We start from the raw sequence: 23,384 nt of genomic DNA on the forward strand, positions 1-23,384 counted from the left end.
TTATAGAGTAATACTATCTAATATTTACCAAGAGTTTATTATGTGCTAGACATGCTTCTAAGCACTTTGTGCACTAATTCATTGAAAATTAAATTTAATCCTCAAAACAACCCAAAGAAGTAGGCACTATTTTTGTCCAATTTCACAATTTAGAAACCTAAGAAGGACACCAATACATGTGAGTTGATTCTGAATTTGTTGGAATGATGTTCGTGTGGTCATGTTTCTGACCATGTGCACAAGTACAGCTAAAAAAATATATGTGTTTCCAACATTCTTTCTCTCATGGTTTCATAAAGACCACTATAAATCTTCTGATTTATAGCTAAAAGTGATATTTCTAACTAAGATGCCATTCGTAAATTGCTGGCTATAGCTCAATTTTTTTCATTATAGAAACATAACTTTTTTGTCCAAAATTATGACATTTTTCTGATACTTCCAATTAAAATCTTCATAATTTTATTACCCAGAAATCCATCTTACATGCTACCATCATGCTAGCAGTTATCTAACCATAAATAGATCTATCGTTGCCTCTTTCTGGCAATACCTTTGTATTAGTAGACTCTATAATTTCTTGGATGCTCCAATTGGTGATTACAGAGTTTAAAGAAATGTCCATATCCTGGGCAACATTAGTGACTTTGATAAAAGGTCTCAAAAAATTGGATGTAAGATTAACACAGCTACCCTACGCGTATAGAGGCATTCATATAACTATTAATTTTATTATGTTAGTTATATATTACCAACTTTTTAACTGTTATCTTGGGATAACTCTAGTATTTTTCCTTTAGAATGATGTTTATAGTTGTAGTAATAGATGCATTTTGTCATGTGACAAAGGGCTCTTGTATTCTGAGGTTTTGAAGATTTTTCTTAAACCAGAATGGATGTTAAATATTATTCAGTGCTTATTATTGAAATGACTACATTTTCAGATCTTATTCTATTAAGATTTTAATATCAATAATTGTCCTAATATTAAATTATTTTTAAATTTCAAGAGTACCCAAATAATTTTTAAGTTACTTGCTTTGTTTTTATAATTTTTAAGTTCCTTGCTTAGTTTTGATAAATACTCCATGGTTGTTAAGATGTTCGAATTAGAGAAAGCTGAGTGATAAGGAATTGAGAACTCTCTGTACTATCTTTGCAACTCTTCTGTAAATCTAAAATTATTTAAAAAATTTTTTAAATGTCCCTGCCCATTTTAGGACAATATTGTCTTGTAGACTTGGAGTTATAAACCAAAGCACTCTTTTAATTAATTAATATTAGTTCTATGGCCATTATAATTCTTGGTCCATGATAACAATGTTCTAAAATCCATCTATTCAATCAGTAACAACTCACTTTAGTGAACCCACTCTGAAAGCTAGCCAGTCACTGTCTACCTCATTTTTTGAAAGTCAGCCTTTCAGTGAACTTACTCCAGTGGACATTATTCTAGAGATGATGTCACCAAATTCACACACCTATACCCAACACAAAATATGAACTATTACATGCCGCATTCTCAAGACTGATGTCAACTCACTCTAAACTCTATAACCAACCCCACCTTAAAAACAAAGGCTTTCCAAATACTTCATAAAAGATCAGAATGCTTTTCTCAAGGACACCATGCTTGACCAGCATAGCACTGCCTTATTTAAGAAAGGAATACATTCAAGCTCTTGGTTTACAGATATTAAGTGGTGCTTTCATTATTTGACAAAGTCATTTATTCTTTTAATACAATTCACCTGGGACTCATAATCAGTAACAGGAGAAGGTATAAAACTCTTCTTAGACTGCTACTCTCTCATTTTTTGAGGTCACCAAGTCTCCTATCTCTGTTGACTCAAGAGACCCTATCTCTCAGACCCAGAAGTAGACTATTCCCATATTTTCATTTTTTGTAGTGATTAATTAGTGTGCAGGGGATTTGTTCCAAGTTAGGCCAACTGGAGGCCTTAACTGGATTTTTTTTAATTGCTTCGTTTATCCAAGTTTAATACAACTGTAGACTCTTTCTCCAATGATATCTTACCTGGGCACTATGCTGTTGATGTAGATCTTCCACTTCTATGCCCACTGACACCCAATGAAACCTGTATGGCTTCAGTCACGTGTTCTTCCAAAACCTATGTTCAAATACTCAGAACTTGAACAATTTATGCTACCCTAAGAGCAACACAAACAATCCTTTTAGCTAGATCTTCTAACTAGTTCAAATTATCACACTAAATATCACATATAAATGTAGACTATTCTGATTCAGACTGTATATAAAAACTAATGGGAGTTAAATAGGTGATGGGGATTCCTTAATTGTTCACTTGCTGTGATGAGCACCAGGTGTTGTATGGAAGGGTTGAACCACTAAATTGTACACCTGAAACTAATATTACAGTATGTTAACTGCAGTTTAAATAAAAACTTAAAAAAAGAGAAAAAAACGAATGGAAAAAAATTGAGTACTTTAAAAGGATATGATGAATATGTTTTTTAAAATAGCTACAATAGGGGGCGGAGCAAGATGGCGGAGGAGTAGGAGACCTAGATTTCATCTGGTCTCAGGAATTCAGCTGAATAGGGATCAAACCATTCTGAACACCTACGAACTCAACAGGAGATCGAAGAGGAGAGTAGCAACAACTATCTGAACAGAGAAGCGACCACTTATGGAAGGTAGGACGTGCGGAGAAGTGAATCCGAGGCGATATTCGGGAGGATAGACAGCGGGGGAGGGGCCTCCGCCGGCCGCTTCTGGTGAGTGATAGAGTCGCGGAGCACAAAATCGGAAATTTTATTAGTCGGCTCCGCTGAGGGACGTCGCTGCAGTGGCTAAGCAGGGGGTGGAGTCCTCCCGGGACAGTGTGGTCTCAGGACCCTTGGGGTCACAGAAAGACCAGGGGAGCCTGAGTGCGCCAGAACTCCCAGGTATTGGAGCGGGGAAGCCGGCTGCAGAGACGGAGCTGAGGCGCGGGCTCTCAGCTTGGGGTTGCCATAAACTGTGATCCACGGCCCAGTTGGGCCACTGCTCCTGCAGCAGGGACCCAACAAGCTGCAGATCCGGGGAGATTCCCCTCTCTCCCCTGGGAGGAGTGGTGCGGGAGCGCACCGCAGGGATCTGCTGGGTTTGGAGACTCCACACGGGGTCGGGTGCCAGAGATAGCAATGCTCGGTCACAGGCCGGGGGAGCACGGAGAGCGGCTGGAGACCGGGGACAAGGGAGTGACTGCTTTTCTCTGGGGGCGCACTGAGGAGCGGGGCCCCGAGTTCTCGGCTCCTCTGGGTGGAGATTGGGAGGCCACTATTTTTGCCCTGGTCCTCCAAGGCTGTACGGAGAGCTTGCAGGGAACAAAAGCTCCTGAGATCAAACCCGAGCAGCTTGCTTAGCCCGGACCGACAAGGGCGGGGTAATTCAGCCTCCGGCAAAGACATTTGGAAACCACAGCAACAGGCCCCTCCCCCAGAATATCAGCCCGAACAGCCAGCAAGCCAAGACCAAGTTTACCGATCAAGGAGAACGGGAGAACTCCAGCGCTAGGGGAATACTGCACATAGAATTCATGGCTTTTTTTAACCATGATTCATTAGTTCATCAAAGTTAATTTTTGTTAACTGTTTTTTTTCACTATTTCAACCAACATCTTATCAATCTCTTTTTTTAAAAAAAAACATTTATTTTTCATTTTTAGAGTCATATTTTATCCCTTCATATTAGTTACCCTTATTTTTGGCACATATATATATAAGTTGTTCTCTCTTTAAAATTTTGAGATACAGTTTCTTCTAACAGATAAAAATATACCCTAAATCACTAGTGTATGGCTCTGTTCCAGTCTCCTGCCTGATCACATTCTCTCCCTTTTTTCTTTTTTTTTCTTTTAAATCTTCTTTCTTTTTTCAAACAACTTCTTATCTTATCAAGTCCTTTTATAAAATCTTTTATAATTTTCATCTTTACAATCATTTTCTATCCCTTCATTGTATCAACCCTTATTTTGTACATATATGTCTTTCTTCCTTTAAAATTTTAGGAGGCACTTTTTTCTAACAGACCAAAATACGCCCAAAATCTAGTGTGTGGCACTGATCTATGCACTACCCTGATCATATTTGATCACATTCTGCTTTTTTTGTATTGTTCTGTTTTTGTTTTTATCTTTTTTTTCTTTTTTTTTTTTTCTCTTTCTTTTTTCTTTCTTTCCCTTTCTTCTCCCCTGGTTTCAGGTCTTTTATGATTTGTATACAGTATATTTGCTGGGGACATTGTAAACCTGTTAGCATTTTGTTCTCTCATTCATCTATTCTCCTCTGGACAAAATGACAAGATGAAACAAATCACCTCAGCAAAAGGAACAAGAGGTAGTGCCGTCAGCCAGGGACCTACTCAATACGGACATTAGTACAATGTCGGACCTAGAGTTCAGAATCATGACTTTAAAGATACTAGCTGGGCTTGAAAAAAGCATGGAAGTTATTAGAGACACCCTTTCTGGAGAAATAAAAGAACTAAAATCTAACCAAGTCGAAATCAAAAAGGCTATTGATGAGGTGCAATCACAAATGGGGGCACTAACTGCTAGGATAAATGAGGCAGAAGAGAGAATCAGTGATATAGAAGACCAAATGATGGAAAATAAAGAGGCTGAGAAAAAGAGGGAGAAACAACTACAGGATCAAGAGGGCAGAATTCGAGAGATAAGTGATACGATAAGACGAAACAACATTAGAATAATTGGGATCCAGGAAGAAGAAGAAAGAGAGAGAAGGGCAGAAGGTATATTGGAGCAAATAATAGCAGAGAACTTCCCTAATGTGAGGAAGGAAACAGGCATCAAAATCCAGGAGGCACAGAGAACCCCTCTCAAAATCAATAATAATAGGTCAACACCCTGACATCTAATAGTAAAACTTACGAGTCTCAGAGACAAAGAGAAAATCCTGAAAGCAGCTCGGGAGAAGAAATATGTAACCTACAATGGTAAAAATATTAGATTGGCAACAGACCTATCCACAGAGACCTGGCAGGCCCGAAGGGACTGGCAAGATATCTTCAGAGCACTAAATGAGAAAAATATGCAGCCAAGAATACTATATCCAGCTAGGCTGTCATTGAAAATAGAAGGAGAGATAAAAAGCTTCCAGAACAAACAAAAACTAAAGGAATTTGCAAACATGAAACCAGCCCTCCAAGAAATATTGAAAGGGGTCCTCTAAGCAAAGAGAGAGCCTAAAAGCAGCAAAGATCAGAAAGGAACACAGACAACATACAGTAACAGTCACCTTACAGGCAATACAATGGCACTAAATTCATACCTTTCAATAGTTACCCTGAATGTAAATGGGCTCAATGCCCCAATCAAAAGACACAGGCTATCAGATTGGATTAAAAAACAAGACCCATCCATATGCTGTCTGCAAGAGACTCATTTTAGACCCAAAGACACCCCCAGATTGAAAGGGGGTGGAAAACCATTGACCATGCTAATGGACACCAAAAGAAAGCTGGGGTGGCAATCCTTATATCAGACAAACTAGATTTTAAAACAAAGACTGTAATAAGAGATGAGGAAGGACACTATATCCTACTTAAAGGGTCTATCCAACAAGAAGATCTAACAATTGTAAATATCTATGCCCCGAACATGGGAGCAGCCAATTATATAAGGCAATTAATAACAAAAGCAAAGAAACACATTGACAACAATACAATAATAGTAGGGGACTTTAACACCCCCCTGACTGAAATGGACAGATCATCTAAGCAAAAGATCAACAAGGAAATAAAGACTTTAAATGACACACTGGACCAAATGGACTTCACAGACATATTCAGAACATTCCATCCCAAAGCAACAGAATACACATTCTTCTCTAGTGCCCATGGAACATTCTCCAGAATTGATCACATCGTAGGTCACAAATCAGGTCTCAACCGGTACCAAAAGCTTGGGATCATTCCCTGCATATTTTCAGACCACAATGCTTTGAAACTAGAACTCAATCACAAGAGGAAAGTCAGAAAGAACTCAAATACATGGAGGCTAAAGAGCATCCTACTAAAGAATGAATGGGTCAACCAAGAAATTAAAGAAGAATTAAAAAAATTCATGGAAACCAATGAAAATTAAAACACAACTGTCCAAAATCTTTGGGATACAGCAAAGGCAGTCCTGAGAGGAAAGTATATAGCAATACAAGCCTTTCTCAAGAAACAAGAAAGGTCTCAAATACACAACCTAACCCTACACCTAAAGGAGCTGGAGAAAGACCAGCAAAGAAAGCCTAAACCCAGCAGGAGAAGAGAAATCATAAAGATCAGAGCAGAAATCAATGAACTAGAAACCAAAAGAACAGTAGAACAGATCAACGAAACTAGGAGCTGGTTCTTTGAAAGAATTAACAAGATTGATAAACCCCTGGCCAGACTGATCAAAAAGAAAAGAGAAATGACCCAAATCAACAAAATCATGCATGAAAGAGGAGAGATCACAACCAACACCAAAGAAATACAAACAAGTATAAGAACATATTATGAGCAACTCTATGCCAGCAAATTAGATAACCTGGAAGAAATGGGTGCATTCCTAGTGATGTATCAACTACCAAAACTGAACCAGGAAGAAATAGAAAACCTGAACAGACCTATAACCACTAAGGAAATTGAAGCAGTCATTAAAATCTCCCAACAAACAAAAGCCCAGGGCCAGATGGCTTCCCAGGGGAATTCTATCAGACATTTAAAGAAGAATTAATACCTATTCTCCTGAAACTGTTCCAAAAAATAGAAATGGAAGGAAAACTTCCAAACTCATTTTATGAGGCCAGCATTACCTTGATCCCAAAACCAGACAAAGATCCCAACAAAAAGGAGAATTACAGATCAATATCCTTGATGAACATGGATGCAAAAATTCTCACCAAAATACTAGCCAATAGGATCCAACAGTACATTAAAAGGATTATTCACCATGACCAAGTAGGATTTATCCCTGGGCTGCAAGGCTGGTTCAACATCCGCAAATCAATAAACGTGATACAATACATTAACAAAAGAAAGAACAAGCATCATATGATCCTCTCAATAGATGCAGAAAAAGCATTTGACAAAGTACAGCATCCTTTCTTGATCAAAACTCTTCAGAGTATAGGGATAGAGGGTACATACCTCAATATCATAAAAGCCATCTACGAAAAACCTACAGCGAATATCATTCTCAATGGGGAAAAGCTGAGAGCTTTTCCCCTAAGGTCAGGAACACGGCAGGGATGTCCACTCTCACCACTGCTATTCAACATAGTATTAGAAGTCCTAGCCACAGCAATCAGACAACAAAAAGAAATCAAAGGCATCCAAATCGGCAAAGAGGAAGTCAAATTCTCACTCTTTGCAGATGATATGATACTGTATGTGGAAAACCCAAAAGACTCCACCCCAAAACTGCTAGAACTCATACAGGAATTCAGTCAAGTAGCAGGCTATAAAATCAATGCACAGAAATCAGTGGCATTCCTATACACCAACAACAAGACAGAAGAGAGACAAATCAAGGAGTCGATCCCATTCACAATTGCACCCAAAACCATAAGATACCTAGGAATAAATTTAACCAAAGAGGCAAAGGATCTGTACTCAGAAAACTATAAAATACTCAGGAAAGAAAATGAAGAAGACACAAAGAAATGGAAAAACGTTCCATGCTCATGGATTTGGAGAACCAACATTGTGAAGATGTCAATGCTACCTAGAGCAATCTACACATTCAATGCAATCCCCATCAAAATACCATCCACTTTTTTCAAAGAAATGGAACAAATAATCCTAAAATTTGTATGGAACCAGAAGAGACCCCGAATAGCCAGAGGAATATTGAAAAAGAAAAGCAAAGCTGGCGGCATCACAATTCCGGACTTTCAGCTCTATTACAAAGCTGTCATCATCAAGACAGTATGGTACTGGCACAAAACAGACACATAGATCAATGGAACAGAATCGAGAGCCCAGAAATGGACCCTTAACTCTATGGTCAACTTATCTTTGACAAAGCAGGAAAGAATGTTCAATGGAAAAAAGACAGTCTCTTCAACAAATGGTGTTGGGAAAATTGGACAGCCACATGCAGAAGAATGAAACTGGACCATTTCCTTACATCACACACAAAAATAGACTCCAAATGGTTGAAAGACCTCAATGTGAGACAGGAGTCCATCAAAATCCTAAAGGAGAACACAGGTAGCAACCTCTTCGACCTCAGCCGCAGCAACTTCTTCCTAGAAACATCGCCAAAGGCACGGGAAGCCAGGGCAAAAATGAACTATTGGGATTTCATCAAGATAAAAAGCTTTTGCACAGCAAAAGAAACAGTCCACAAAACCAAAAGGCAACCGACAGAATGGGAGAAAATATTTGCAAATGACATATCAGATAAAGGGCTAGTATCCAAAATCTATAAAGAACTTATCAAACTCAACACCCAAAGAACAAATAATCCAATCAAGAAATGGGCAGAAGACATGAACAGACATTTTTCCAAAGAAAACATCCAAATGGCCAACAGGCACATGAAAAAGTGCTCAACATCGCTCGGCATCAGGGAAATCCAAATCAAAACCTCAATGAGATACCACCTCACACCCGTCAGAATGGCTAAAATTAACAAGTCAGGGAATGACAGATGTTGGCGGGGATGTGGAGAAAGGGGAACCCTCCTACACTGTTGGTGGGAATGCAGGCTGGTGCAACCCCTCTGGAAAACAGTATGGGGGTTCCTCAAACAGTTGAAATTAGAGCTACCATTCGATCCAGCAATTGCACTGCTGGGTATTTACCCCAAAGATACAAATGTAGGGACCCGAAGGGGTACGTGCACCCCAATGTTTATAGCAGCAATGTCCACAATAGCCAAACTGTGGAAAGAGCCAAGATGTCCATCGACAGATGAATGGATAAAGAAGAAGTGGTATATATACACAATGGAATATAATGCGGCCATCAAAAGGAATGAGATCTTGCCATTTGCAACGACGTGGATGGAACTGGAGGGTGTTATGCTTAGTGAAATAAGTCAATCAGAGAAAGACATGTATCATATGACCTCACTGATATGAGGAATTCTTAATCTCAGGAACAAACTGAGGGTTGCTGGAGTGGTCGTGGGTGGGAGGGATTGGGTGGCTGGGTGATAGACATTGGGGAGGGTATGTGCTACGGTGAGCGCTGTGAATTGTGTAAGACTGTTGAATCACAGATCTGTACTTCTGAAACAAATAACGCAACATATTTTAAGAAAAAGGAAAAGAAGAAGATAGCAGGAGAGGAAGAATGAAGGGGAGTAAGTCGGAGGGGGAGATGAACCAGGAGAGATGATGGACTCTGAAAAACAAACTGAGGGTTCTAGAGGGGAGGAGGGTAGGCGGATGGGTTAGCCTGGTGATGGGTATTAAAGAGAGCACATTCTGCATGGAGCACTGGGTGTTATGAACAAACAATGAATCATGGAACGCTACACCAAAACAAATGATATAATATATGGTGATTAACATAACAATAAAAATTAAAAAAATAAAATAGCTACAATATATGAAGGGAAGTATATATTACAATAGAAATAATTTTCAAACTACAAACAAATCCCAATGGGAGTTCCCTTTCATCCTTTGTTATGTTTCTTCTGTTTGCATTTCTTCTTTTTTTAAAATATTTTATTTATTCATTTGACAGAGAGAGAGAGAGAGAGAGAACAAGCGGGGGGAGCAGCAGAGGGAGAGGGAGAAGTAGGGAGCCCAATGTGAGCCCGGTGCAGGCAATCCCATTATTCTGGGATCATGACCCAAGCCAAAGGCAGACGCCCAACTGACCGAGCCACCCAGGCGCCGGGTCTGCAATTTCTAAACAAAATTGTAGTCTTAGGAGATTAATGACAGTGGATTATTAGGAGTTGCAGTTATCTTGTCAAGGAATCTAGTAGGACAGAACTTCACTTGGAGGTAGCACTGTCCATAAGCAGAAACTTTAAGAATATGTTATTTACTCAGAACATTTCCAGGATTCCTATGGATCTATGGAGATTTAGTATATAAATATTTACAATCTTACAACAATTTAGTAGCTTATTTTGGCAAGTAAACACAGCAATTATTGTATGCAAAAACGAGTTACTGAATTTATGATGATAAGATCATCCAAAGTTAAGTATTTCTGAAGGTCTGCATATAAAAACAAGTTTCAAAATATAAGTTTAAATAATCTTATTGGCACTAACCATTCTTAATTTAAGTAGAATGCTTTACAATGAAATTTTGCTATAGCTTACATGAATTCATAATCCAAAATATAGTGGTGCCATAAATTAGGTATAATTTAGGATGTAGTACTCCCAAGGAGGATCCTGAGAAATGCAAGATCTGGAACACTCATCCATTTATCTATGCAAAAAATATTTATTGTAGATATCATAATAAATAAAATAATTACAAAAAATAAATGCTCTTCTTGAAGTTTATATTCTAGTGATTGAGAAAAAATCAGAAATCAAAATATAGAAGAAAATTTATAGAAATATGTGATGAGTGCTATGGAGAAAAATAAAGCCAGAAATGTAATAGGGAGTGTGGGGTAAAAATTGTAGCTTTTGATAGATGTGTGTGTGTGTGTGTGTATGTGTGTGTGCCTGTGCACATGTGTGTTTACATAATGCTTTGCTTTTAGTGCAAGCAGTGCTTTTTGAATCTCTAGATTGATACTTCTCATAGTTTTGGGAAAGTCTCATGCTAATCTTTGCCATATTCTCTCACTTCTCTCGCTCTTGAATGCCAATTGTATTCACCGTAAAGGTTTCAACATTTCCCTTATGTCTTTTATCTTCTTTCCTTTTCTATATTTGTAAATCTATATTTTTCTTTCAAAATATTTCCTCTGACCGTTCTTAAGATCTTAATTCCTATTTATCTGGGCTTCTTCTTTTTCTTAAATGCAATTTGAGTTACTATCAAGATTTTCAGTTAAGTTCCATTGTATTTCTTTAAAGTTAATACTTCTCTATTTTAAAGCCCAGTCTTATTTGCAATAAATATTGCTTTTTTAAAAATTTTATTAACAAGTTAACACTTTAATAATTATTCCTTCATTTTTTGTAAATGTACAAGAAAACCTGGACAAAAGTAAATAAATATTTTAAAAAATTTTTGATAGAAATGAGAAGATAGATACATGGAATTATTAATCACATTTCATGGCTGCATGCTTTAAATATTTTGGGGAAAATATTCTGGAAATATTTATTTGTTTTGAAATAGATGCTATATTTATTCAGCAGATTTTGTTTAAGGACACACTACAGTTACCGTGATGGATGGGAAAGGTAAAAATTTATGTTGTACACTTTGAAACAATAAAAATAATTATGGATTTATATGAATAGCTAATATAAAGTACTAAGTCCCTATAGTTAGAGTATTCAAACATCCATCTATATAATGTATTTGTTTTATTTCTCACACATATTTCACCTGACCTATAATGAACAATTTCCCATTGATTCAACCATCTAACATCTTGGTGGCTTCATGGCATGGGCCATAGGACCACTGGCTGGTACACAGATCCACTGGCAGAGATAATTTTGTTAAATATTTTTCTGATAACCACTTAACACAGGAAGAGTTTAGTTAACCAAGAGCAGATGGTGTACAATGAACTTACTAGAGATATTGGGAAAATCAGTGGGCAAGGATAGTTGGTAACAATTGTGTTAATATCATATACAACATGGTTTTTCAAGTTTTTATTTAAATTCCAGTTAATTAACATACAGTGTGATATTAGTTTCAGGTGTAGAATTTAGTGATCCAACACTTCCATACAACACTCAGTGCTCATCGCAGTAAGTGCCGTCTTTAATTCTCATCACCTGTTTCGTATACAATATGTTTTAAGTTAAACTACTTATGTAGGCAGAGAGAAGGATCTCAGTTCATACATGAATGATACAATTGTATTGTACATTTCAGGGAAATAGCAAGTGTGTGTTCATTGATAAATTGATAAAAGTGAAAAGAATCAGTTTACACGTAATTTTAGAGTTTAAAGACATCAGATTATTATCAGTTTCCACTCATGATTTTTCAAGGTTGAAAATGTAATTTCAAAAGGTGGGCTGACAGGCCAAGGTTCCATAACTACTTAGTGGCAAGGCAAGTAATACAACTGGACTATCAATTCCAAATTTAATGTGCTTTCCACTAGAATACAGTTTTGCCCTTTGACATAATATAACATAATATAATATAGTATAATATAATATAATAATATAAAACATAACATAGTATTGTAAGTATAGTAATAATATAATATAAAATAATATAAAGTAAAATAAAATAATACAATATAACAAATTTTATATTGTCCCTGTTTTTATAAATTAAATTTTATTGACCCTTTATAGGAAAAGTTTGCCTATCTCTGATTTAGAGTGAAGGAAATGGTTTAGTTTCCAAACCATGCAGACCAATACTTTTTCAAATAATAAAAAAGTGTTAGAAAGCAACCATACATATAGATGACACATCAATGTCAAATAGCTCTTATGTTTATAAATGTTTAACCTCAATCTGTGTACTTTTCTACTAGCAAAATGGATCCAAACAGTTCTCAGATAATACAGATTCACTGGATGCACTCTGAGTAGCATGGTTATAGAGGTAAAAAAATAAATAAATAAATAACTCTATAAAAAACTGCCTAGGTTGGTTTGAATCACAGCTCTACAACCTACGAATATTTATTTTGTCAAGGTACTTATATCTTGGGGCGCCTGGGTGGCTCAGTCGTTACGCGTCTGCCTTCAGCTCAGGTCATGATCCTGGGGTCCTGGGATCAAGCCCCGCATTGGGCTCCCCGCTCCATGGAAGGCCAGCTTCTCCCTCTCCCACTCCCCCCGCTTGTGTTCCCTCTCTCTCTGTGTCTCTCTCTGTCAAATAAATAAAATCTTAAAAAAAATCCATATGTGACAAATGAATATAGTAATAATAATAGTGAAATATTTCTCATCTCATGGAGTTCTTGCAAACATCAAATTAGTTAAAATATAAAGCACTTAGAACCTGTCTAGCATGTATTTAATCACTGTAGTGCTAGCTATTATTATTACTTCTTAATATATGAAGCAGTCATAGACTCAAAATATACCTGAACTATTTACTCACTTAAATGTTAATTATTTTTTACCCTGCATCAAAGAAAATAGAATATATCTCTGGATAACATTGGTCATGAATAAATCTAAAATTTGCATAGAGAAATCTAATTAAAAATAATTATTTTAACTCCTTTGGTAACCAATGAAACATTTTCTTTTTCAATGTAGGCTTCACATCCAGCATGGAGCCCAACACAGGGCTTGAACTCACAATCCTGAGATCAAGACCTGAGCTGAGAACAAGAGTGGACACTTAACCAAGTGAGTCACCCAGACACCACTCAGTGAAACATTTTTTAATTAATTCTTTATTTTTGTGAGCAGTTTTAGGTTCATAGCAAAGTTGAGGGGGAAGTATAGAAATTTCTTATTTACCCCTTGTCCCCACACATGCATAGCTTTCCTCCATTACCAACATTTCCCACTAGGGTGGCAGATTTGTTACAACTGATGAACCTACACTAACACATCATAATCACCCAGAATTCAGAATTTTTATTATACTTCACTCTTGGTGTTGTATATTCTGTGGATTTGGAAAGATGTATAATGTCATGTGTCCATCATTATAGTATCATACAGAGTATTTTCACTGCCCTAAAAATTGTCAGGGCTCTAGTTATCTCTCCCCTCTCCCAACCTCTGGCAATCTCTGATCTTAATTTCTAATCCAGAGTTTTGCCTTTTCCAGAATTTTACACGGTTAGAATCATAGAGCATGTAGTCTTTTCAGACTTGCTTCTTTCACTTAGAAATATATATTTCAGGTTCCTCATGTCTTCTCCTGGCTTGATAGCTCATTTAATTTTCACACTGAATAATACTGGAACATTTTTAAAGGACTATGCTCTCTGAATGGAAGCCAAATTTGTCCATTTAAAAAACATGAAGGTAATGTTTTTCAAGCAAGGTTGAACAAAATCTGTTAGCCAGGAGGTACATCAACTTTTTTGCTCAATACACAATCTTCTTATTCAGCTACTTTCTTTTGAACTCTCATTTACAATATACCACAAAATATTATGCCCTTTGTTTATAATTGAGCTTCAGTTTACAGTACCCACAGGCAATGATACAGGTCACTTGTTCTCAACCTCATCTGCCTTTCTTTCAGAATTGTTTACTTCTTCTTTCAAAATCTCAGGTCTATAAAGAATTTGGAAGTCCTTTATAGAGGACAAATAATAATTTTTAAACATAAACTAGTCGATGTGTTTGTATTCAATATATGGAAAGATAGAATCATATAAAATGTTTTTTAAGAAACATGTAAAAGTTTATCCAAACCAAAATCTAATTAATGTAGTGTGATAAGACCATCAAATTATTAATAAATTCTTTTCTCACCTTTGACTATATTATATCCATCTAGGTCTCATCTCAAATATCTCATTTTCTATGATATAGTTATCAATTTTTATAATCAATGATTAATCCTCATTCTTTTTAAAGCCTAGGATACCCGATTTGTACATTTTAGGGCACTAAGTTGTCTGCTTTATATTATAGTCATTTATTTTCTTTCTCTTTTTAAAAAATATTTTATTTATTTATTTAACAGAGAGAGAGAGAGAGAGCACAAGCAGGGGAACAGCAGAGGAAGAGGGAGAAGCAGCCTTCCCACCGAGCAGGGAGCCTGATGTGGGGCTTGATCCCAGGACCCTGAGATCATGACCTGAGCCAAAGGCAGATGCTTAACTGACTGAGCCACCCAGGGGCCCTGATTTTTTTTTCTTTTTAATCTGTATTGTGAGCTCTGTAAGCCTAGAACTATGTCTTATTGATACTTGTAACTTTTTAATCTTTGTGTTTTTTTTATTTTAAAATGTAGCCACCCAATGATAAAATCAAATCAGTCCATAATGGCATGCCAGTGTGGAGAGAGAGACCACAAATTACTGAGATTTTCAGGCAGGAAAACCTGGTGAGCCATTGATAATTATACAGATATTGATGATTTTATAGCTATAAAGCTCACTTCCCCTCAAAAGCAACACAAAATAATATAAAACATAGGCTAGATGAGAATAACTTGCTTAATAACAAGCAATGTTTATATAGTGATTGTATATTATAATCTGATTTAGTTTTCATACAATGCTGGGAAATTATCACCATCACTTTGTAGATGAAAGAACAGACATTTGAATTGGTCATGTTGTGAACAGTTGACTTAAACTTTAAATCCTGAAAAAAAAAAAACAACTTTAAATCCTGGCTTTTTGACTTTCTATATAGGTTCTTTCTTCTACACCATAGTTTATGTTATAATTTAAGTATTATTTTCCTCTGTAGTTTCAGGATGATTACATTATCAATTTCCAACAAGTCAACTTTTCTTACTTAAAATTTAATCTTCTGACAATGGGAAGTATTTCTGGCACTGGTTTAAAATCTGATACCCAAGTGATATCTGGCCAATAACATTTAGACCCATGAAAGGATTTATTTCCCCTGCTTCTAGACAACAAAATTTTGCTTTCAATCTAAACCTGACCAACACATTGAATGTGGAAGGGAAGGAAAATAGAACTAATTAAATAATAATTGCAGGCTAAGTTGTTCGATTCTTCTTGAAATGATGAAATGGGGTGTACTAGTGGGCAGGCTCTTGAACTTAGAATATCTATCTTTGATGTGAAGTACATTTAAAGGATTCTCATGTAAGAGGTGCGTGAAAGGGGCCTAACCACCACTCAATCTATTTCCAACAGTTACCTGCCAGTATGAATGCTTCCGTACCATTATAAAAATCTGTCAAGCATTCAAAACCAATTACACACAGGATGTCAAGTGTTGTCATGCCAGTTGTCCTTTTACTCCTCAGGGACTCCCACTGCCCATTTTCAGTTAAAAATCTATCCTGCTATATTGAGGTTTTTTTGTCAAGATAAGCATTACTATTTTTATATCCATCTCTTAAATAAAAGTAAATGTGATTGTCTTTGACTGACCAATAATTATCATAGGTTACAGATGATTTTCCTGGTCACTACATTCTACAAACTTCTACTATCAAGAAAAAAATTTCAATCTTTGCAGGTGATTTTCCACCAAATTTTAGGTCTATTACGGAATAACTTTCAGAGAATAACTATTAGAGAATAGTTACCAACATGCCTTATTTGATCTAAAAGATAAAAATGTGGAAGCTAGTAATTGGAGTGAATAAATTACTGATAATATTTCAGAAGTTTCCTAAAATTTTTGGTATATGTGTATCATTTAAAAGTTTTCAAATATCTTTGGCTGATGACTCTTAATGAACTCAGCAAAATTTTAAATCACAGTGATCAATAATAACAAATCAGGTACCTACTTTGCCCTAAGAAGTTTTAAGATCTTTAAGGCCTAGAAAGAGGTAATGTTTTGAAAATATTTGAAGACAATGAATAAATATTGCAATAAAAAGTATTAAATTCTAAGTCCTAAAATGTTTTTAAAGACTGTAATTAAAACTTTCTGGGAAGAAATAATAACAGAACTGTTATATGTTCTGGGTTCAGTGGATTTCTTCTCTATTTAGATAATTGAATTTAGCAGGAAGGAATTGCTAATAACAAAATGAGTGATACAAAATTTAGAAGAAAGTATTGTATCAAAGCTCCTCAAAATATATTGAAAAATATTAACATATATCATGATTAAAACCTGTACAATGTAACCTTTATTTTATCTAAAAGACAAGATTGATACACTACCAATTCTATAATTAAGTAAGAAAGACAGGAGTTATAGGTGAATATAAGCTAACATCAGATTGATCAATAAAAACATCAACAGTATTACTTATGAAAAATACATCAAAACAATATGGTATTGGCACAAAAACAGACACACAGATCAATGGAAAAAGATAGAAAGTCCAAAAATAAACCCAGTTCTATAGTCAATTAATCTATGACAAAGGAAGAAGGAATATACAATGGGGAAAAGACAAGTCTTTTTAATAAATGGTATTGGGAAAACTGGTCAGCTATATGCAAAAGAATGAAACTTGACCACTTTCTTACAACACACATAAAATAAGCTCAAAATAGATCAAAGGCCTTATTGTGAGGCCTGAAACCATTAAACTCTTAAGGGAAAATATAGGTACTAATCTCTTGGACATGGGACTTAGCAAAGTATTTATGGATTTGTCTCCCCAGGCAAGGGGGAATAATACTAAAATAAAAGATTTTGCACAACAAATGAAGGAAACCATCAACATAACAAAAAGGCAACCTAGTAAATGGGAGAAGATATTTGCAAATGGTATCTGTTAAAGGGTTAATATCCAAAGTATATAAAGAGCTTATACAACTCAACACCAAAAAACCCCAAATAATCTGACTAAAAATAGGTATTTTTCCAAAGAACACATACAGATGGCCACTAGACCCTTGAAAAGATGCTGAACATCATTAATCATCAGGGATATGCAAACCAAAACCACAATGACATACAGCCTTACACCTGTCAGATGGCTAAAATCAAAACACAAGAAACAACAAGTGTTGGCGAGGATGTGGAGAAAAAGGAATCTTCGTGAACTGTTGGAGGGAATGCAAACAGGTGTAGCCACTGTGGAAGTCAGTATGGAGTTTCCTCAAAAAATTAAAAATAGAACTACCATACGATCCAGTAATCATATTATTGGGTATTTATCCGAAGAATACAAAAACACTAATTTAGAAGATATATGCATGTTTTTTGAAGCATTATTTACAATAGCCAAATTATGGAAGCAGCCTATGTGTCCATCAGTAGATGAATGCATAAAGAAGATGTAGTATGTGTATACAATGGAGTATTATTCAGCCATAAAAAGGAATGAAATTTTACCATTTGCAACAACATGGATGGATCTAGAGAGTATAATGCTAAGCAATATAAGTCAGTTAGAGAAAGACAAATACCATATGATTTCACTCATAATGTGGAATTTAAAAAGCAAAACGATTGGGGGTGCCTGGGTGGCTCAGTCGTTAAGTGTCTGCCTTCGGCTCAGGTCATGATCTCGGGGTCCTGGGATTGAGCCCCGTATCGGGCTCCCTGCTCAGCAGAAAGCCTGCTTCTCCCTCTCCCACTCCCCCTGCTTGTGTTCCTTCTCTCGCTATCTCTCTCTCTTTGTCAAATAAATAAAATGGGTAAAATAACTGAAGGCTATTAAGAGTACACTTATCTCAATGAGCCCTAAGTAATATATAGAATTGTTGAATCACTGTATTGAACATCTGAAACTAATTTAACACTGTATGTCAACTATACTGTAACTAACAAAAAAATAAAAAAATAAATAAAGGAAGAAGAACGCCTAACAAGATCAACCCTCCTGGCAAATGTTTAAGTATACTGTTCAGTACTGTTAACTGTAGGCACTATGCAATACAGTAGATCTCTAGGACTTTTTCATCTTATAGAATTAAACTTGTATCCTTTGACTAATACCTTCCCATTTTCCCTTCCTTCCATCCCCTGGCAACCACTATTTTACGGTCTGCTTCTATGAGTTTCACTATTTTAGATTCCTCATATAAGTGGCATCATGTAGTATTTGCAACAACATGGATGACCCTGGAGAACATTATGACAAGTGAAAAAAGCCAGACACAGGGGCTAGAAGGCATTCTTGAGTGTAATAATCAATGGATAACCCAAAAGTAAAGCTTCCTGGTAATTAACTTAGAATATTACAAAAATTGGTGAAGATGCACTGAATTGTATTTGCTAATGGTAGGAAAGCAAATTATTCAATGGAAGTTATAATGTTAGAATCTACAGAAATCAATATATCATTCATTCATTCAAAACAATAAACATTTTTAGGTGAGATACTGTGGCACATGGGCAAAATAATTTTTCTGCCACCGCAAAACCAGTTTATTAGATAGGCAGGATAAATGGTTATAGACCCTCAAACTTTGGAGACAAAAAAACATCAAGGTTTAGTTCCTTGTCACATAATTGTTCAAGTTACGGTTTTCAGGTCACAGGCAATTCTATGTCACATAATCTTTCTAGAATCCAGGCTGATGGATGCATTGCCACCTTCAACTTCTGGCTTCTGCAAGTCACTCTGGTCATTGCAATCCCAGCCTAGATTGGGAAAATGGAAAGAACAACAACAAAAAAGCGCAGCCACTTTCTTAAAGACCCTGTCATGGAAGAGAAACACATTACTTCCATTCACATTGCATTACAGAGATATTGGTACAGGGCCACACTTAACTACACTGGAGGCTGGGAAATGTAATTTTGCTGTGTGTCAGAGAAGGGAAAATAGATTTTTGTGGACAAGTGCAGATTTTGTCCAATCAATAAGTGACAAATAGGGATTTCAACCCACTCAGGCAAGAACAGAGTTTATGCTTTTAAATATTACTGTAAGCAAAGAACTGGAGTACTTAGAAGATCTTACTTTTAAATAAGGCTCTAGCTAGACAATGATACAAAGAAATACCTTCAAGTTTAATTTAATCAAATTTTAATTAGCTGTCTTTCCACTGGAACTCTTTCTTAGTCATAGCTCTTTTTTTATTATTACTTCACATGTAGTGTTTAATAACTAAATATTGTGTACAGAAAAGTAAAACTTCTGTTGACTCATCCAAGGTCTTACTGACTAAAGTTAAATTTGTGAGACAATGGAAGTAAAGTTAGAATGAGATAGGGAGCCACTTGAATTCTATAGCATTTTTTTCTTGTACACTATTTTAATAATTAAAAATAGAAATAAATTACTGGATTGAAATTTAATTAAATATATTAAATACTTTTATATATACATATAACATCCATATATTACATATGACATTCATCTATCTGACATTTATCTATCTTTAACCTATTTGTCTACCTATTATCTTTAAATGGTACTCTCCTACAGAGTTTCCTTTTTTAGATACTGGATATTTGCAAAGGAAATACTAATTGAAGCCCTAAAAAAGTGCTCTCTTCTTGAAGCTATTTGAAATCATAGCTAAGAATCACCATTGAACCAAAAGGAAAACTACACAGATGTCTCATCCCAAATCCACAACTTGTTATTTGTTATTTGATTTACAAAGCCTGTGATTTTATAAAACTCCAAATCTCTCAACAATAGATATCTGATTGTTCCACCTGCCAATTCTTTATAAAAATAGAAATATTAATTGAAATTTAGTTAAAATGGAAGCAAGAAATATGCAAATTGATTAGGTTGAAAGGGACAAATTCTGATAGCTCAAGAAAGCTGAAAAAGCACTGTTTTTCAAGTAAGTGTATTTTTCTTCTTAGATTATATCAGAGATCTACTTTAATACAAAAATTCTGTCATTCCAAGCAAACACATGCATTCGTCATATCATTTCCATACTTGTGTAAGTGTTTTTTGGTAAAATGCAGTTTAATTAAACATGCATTAAAATTAGTTTCTAGAACTCAACAAATAAAAGATACTTAAACAGGTGTAATACAAATATTTTTGTTTACTTGGAATTTCGTACATTTAGATATGATAACAAGTAGTAATTGTGCCATTAAGAGCAGTGACTACAAAATAGTAACTCAAAGATATTTAATGATATTAGGTATTATATTTTAATATATTTGCCACTAATTTGAGGTACTATCACTTCTGAAAATAAAGGTAACTGTGCACAACTGAAGCAGAGAAATAACTTCTAAACGTAAAATCACCAAAGCAATTTTTCTTGTTACTCTAGCAAATGGAATAAACCAGGGAATAGAGGGAAAGAGTAGTTCTGCACCACCAGCTAATTTTTGGCAGATTTATCTATCAGGAACCATGGTAAAAAGTGCATTTTAAGTAGCTATAGTTTTGTTTTAAATAGAGAGGTTCTAAGACACAGTCAGAGATGCTTTGGAAATAGGAAATGAGGAAGCAATATGCAATTACTTTAATTTTGAATCTTCAAATACTTTAAAACTACATTTGGGTCTTTTAATTGATAGGACTGACAGTTTTTATGACCTGTTAAGGTCCTTTACAATTATATCTTATAAGGCCACGTTGATATCTTAATTTATGTTCAATTGAAATTTTGAGTTTCTGAATTTTATAAGTACAATTTCAAACTACTCGATTAAGAATGTGCTTCTTCAATATCCCTATATATTTTTAAAATGTAAGTTATATGACAATAGAAAATATTAATGATAGGGCGCCTGGGTGGTTCAGTTGGTTAAGCGACTGCCTTCGGCTCAGGTCATGATCCTGAAGTCCCGGGATTGAGTCCCGCATCGGGCTCCCTGCTCGGCAGGGAGTCTGCTTCTCCCTCTGACCCTCTTCCCTCTCGTGCTCTCTATCTCTCATTCTCTCTCTCTCAAATAAATAAATAAAAAATCTTTAAAAAAATATTAATGATAGTTTATTTGAGATCATAATGCTAAAAATGCTTTCATAAAATTATAATTATTAAATAATTTCTAATTAAACTTTTCATTATAGTTTTAATTTGATTAATCAAAAATTGCTTTAATCCTTTAACTTGTTTCCTAGGTAATCATGGATTTAGAAGATCAATCAATGCTTATTAAATACATATAATGATTCGTCTGTACCTTTGGATCCATGGTTTGCTGTCTGCCATTAATTTTGGGAAATTCTCAGTCATTACTGTTTCAAATATCAAATATTCTTCTGTTGCTTTCTCTCTCTTCACCTCTGCTGTTCCCATTATGTATATGTCACACTTTTTGAAGCTGTTCCATAGTCCTTGGTTATTTTGTTCTACAGTTTTTAGTTTTTGTCATCTTTACTTTTTGTTTTTCAAGGATTCTATTGATATATTTCTAGCTTAGAGTTTTTTGCCTCAGCTGTGTCTAGTCTACCAGTAAGCCCATCAAAGACATTCTTCATTTCTGTTATGGTATCTTTGATCTCTAACATTTCTTTTTGGTTGTTTCTCAGTATTTCTGTTTACATAGCTCATCTGTTGTTGCATGCTATTTTATCTATTAAAGCCCTTCAAATATTAATCATAGTTGCTTTAAATTCTTGGTCTGATAATTTCCACATCCCTGCCATGTCTAGTTCTGTTGCTTACTGTGTTTTTAAATTTTATTTTTTGCCTTTTGTTATGCCTTATAATTTTTTCTTGATAGCCGGAGATGATATAATGGGTAGAAGGAACTGCTGTAAATAGGTTTTTAGTAATATGGTGGTAAGGGGAAGGGTTCTTTAGTCCTATGATACGGTCTCAGTCTTTTAGTGAGCCCGTGCTTCTGGAGTTTCTCAGTTTATTTCTCTTCCATTACTAGGACAGGATGGCAACTGTGGGCTGAAGTTAGGAATTTCCCAGGGCAGTTAGGCTCTGACAATAATCCAGCTGGTCATAATCTCATTAACTAGTTTCCCCTGGAACACCGATTGTTCCAGGGGAACTGAGTGTTGTGATATATTACAAAATGATTCCTTTTCCCCTCCTCTCTGCAGAACTAGGAGGTAAAACTCACAAAACTCTGCCCGCCCCCTCAACACCCTCATGACTGGCCCCCTGGAGTTTTTAACATTCAGATTTGTTTGCATTGAGTCCCCAGCCATTTGTCACTTACTGTTCAGGTCTTCTTACTCCGTCAGTGCTTCTGTGGCAGTTTGAGCTTGTAAATCTCTGCTTTGGTAAACCATGACTCCCGGGATTCACCTGTCTCTACAGTCTTGGGAGGAGGGGTTGACCCTGTTTCCACACCTCTCAAGCATTCTAGAGGAGTTGCTGATTTTTCAGTCTGTTCAGTTTTTTACTTGTTAGGATAAAGTGACAACTTCCAAGCTCTTTACATGCAGAACTGGAAACGAGAAGCTGATACATTACCTTTGAAGAAGCAAATAAAGTTATAGTTGATAATCTCATTAACACTGACAGTGGCTTAATATTTTAAAAAAATACACATATATATGTATATGTGTATATATATATATATAATTCAAAAATATGAAGAAACACAATCTGACTTAAATTTGAACAAAATTTGAACATTCAAATAGACATTTCACTAAGAATATATGCACCCATATGTGCATGCATGCACGTATACACACACAGTTCATTTTCATGACCTTGGTAGTTATGGTCTGTAAAATTGCCACAAATGCTGAATCAGAGAGTACTGAATGATTGATCCTACTAGAAATACAAGGTTAGGTTCCTATAAGCCTTTGGTTACAATATTTTCATCAAGTGATTAATAAATAACCTTGTT

Source organism: Zalophus californianus, chromosome 4 (assembly GCF_009762305.2).
Source record: "Zalophus californianus isolate mZalCal1 chromosome 4, mZalCal1.pri.v2, whole genome shotgun sequence".
NCBI classification, from domain to species: domain Eukaryota; kingdom Metazoa; phylum Chordata; class Mammalia; order Carnivora; family Otariidae; genus Zalophus; species Zalophus californianus.